The following is a 2,132-nucleotide window of genomic DNA, read 5'->3' as shown; positions in this document are numbered from 1 at the left end:
AATTAATTTCTGCCCGTCTAGCACATCCATTTTCTGCTGGAGAATCACACCAACCAGGAAAGCATCTAGCCAATCCCATTGTAAATACGGAGTACTACTAGATAATCTATATTTTGAAAAAAAGGACTAGATCAACATATGGTCAAAAACATTACTAACCTTGTTAGATATAAATACAAATTGTAGGCCGATTTATCTTTTCTAAATACATGATTTTTCTATACACTTAGTTATATATACATAGCAAAATCTATGTATTTAGAAACCAAAACAACCTACAATTTAGAATGGAGGGAGTAGTTTTTTCCCGTGCTATTTTAGAGAAAAAAATAAAAATGAACCATGCCCTTTTCCGACAAAGTTGTATGAATAAACTTTTTCAAAAATATGTATAGCTTTGTTGATAAAGAAATAACTTAACGAAGAGTCCAATTTTGCTTAAATTATCACAGCAGTCCGATTTACCCTTTTTTTTATCACACCAACATGTAGACTAAACCTTAGTCGAAGACATAAATTTTGAAGAAAAGAAATCGAATAACTTCAAAAGTTAGGCTATTTAAAGGGTAAAATGAACTTTCATCATATGCAAGGCCTGGAAGGCTCGAAAGACGAAACACACCACGTCGCCTCTATATATAAATAGCACAACAACCTGTGCTCTTGCAAGAGCCACCTCTTTGGTCTACTTTTGTTCTCTTCCAGTTCCAGATCTCGCGTGCTTGGAAGAGAAGAAGCCCTAACCGAGCGGCGGGCGACCATGGCGGGCGCCGGTCGTCGTCAACCTCTTGCTTCTGGCTGGAGTTGGAGTGGAGGTGAAGAACGCCTGCGACCCAACGGGCATCGTGGGACTCGTTGCCACCTCCTGTTCTGTTGGGGTGGCTAACGCAGGGTGCTGCAAGGCTCACCTTGCCCCCGTCAACCTCGGTGGCAGCTGCCCATGCGTCTGCAGTAGGGCAGCACAGCCTCACTTGGCTGCCACAAAACCTCAGTTATGGCAAGATGGATGCCCTTTACCGAGCTTGTACCAGTGGCCTTCGCGGCGGAGGTGGGCACCTTGTTACCGCGTGTCAAGAAGGTGGGATACACATGTGCATCTCTTTCTATTGCTCTAGATCTAATCGAATCTGGCTTAAATGGTTGGTCTTTATCGTTTTGGTTTGGTTGACATCGTGAAATTCGCCTCTTTTATCAGGTAAAGTTAATTGATTCGCTCTTCTACTAGTTTTTGGAGTCTTATATATATTGTTGAGAAATTGATGCTCCGAACTTGACACCGACTTCCTAAAAGTGATACCAAAGTAGTGTGCTACCACTTCTTTTATAGACCCTTACCCACACTACTTCGAGAAGACCTTCGCACTGACACCAATGTGGGAGACCAACTCGCAACAAGGAAACTCAAACATTTATTCACTACTCAATTTGATACAAGACTCACTTGCACACTCTTTGTATGGCTATCCTACCATGACACCACTACACTACATGGCTACCTTGCAATCTCCTACTTGAGACCTCTTATGTCATGGTATGGCTAGGAGGGAGGGGAGCACCTCTATTTATAGGTGCTCATGATCCTTATGGTGTTGCCATGTGGCAACTTCCACACTCTTCTTTACAAATATCTAACTCTAGAACTTTCTCTCATCCTTATCCTACCATATAAATATCTTGTTCTAGATTATTCTACACTTCGCTATGAAGCATAGCAACTATGGCTCATGCATTCTCTCCAATTTTCTGGAAACTTCTTACCTTTGCCATGATCTTATCCTTATACATGACAAAGTTAGTCTCTTGAAATCTCCACAATCTTCTAGAATGTTTGAAGTATGCATTGCATATTTCAATATATATGATATATAACTTACTGTTAGATCTGAAGCTTTGACATAATTTGAGCTTAGGTCTTACTAACATAGTACTAATGGCCTTTGGAATAAGTTTGGATGTGTTTACTGTAATTGATTGCCTTTGCGTGGTGATGTACTATCGTATTGCTTCCTGTTCCCGAAATCATTTAGGGGCCTCTGTAAGTTCGAGTTGCAGTGATTGTTTCTTCTATCCTCTTGAGCCCAAGCTTAAATCTTTGTATGCATTTCGGTTTGCCCCTTCTAATGTTTGGCCTA

The sequence above is a fragment of the Setaria italica genome, chromosome IX (genome assembly GCF_000263155.2).
Source record: "Setaria italica strain Yugu1 chromosome IX, Setaria_italica_v2.0, whole genome shotgun sequence".
Lineage (NCBI taxonomy): Eukaryota > Viridiplantae > Streptophyta > Magnoliopsida > Poales > Poaceae > Setaria > Setaria italica.
The sequence above is the reverse complement of the archived record's forward strand: the minus strand, read 5'-3'. Positions refer to the sequence as shown.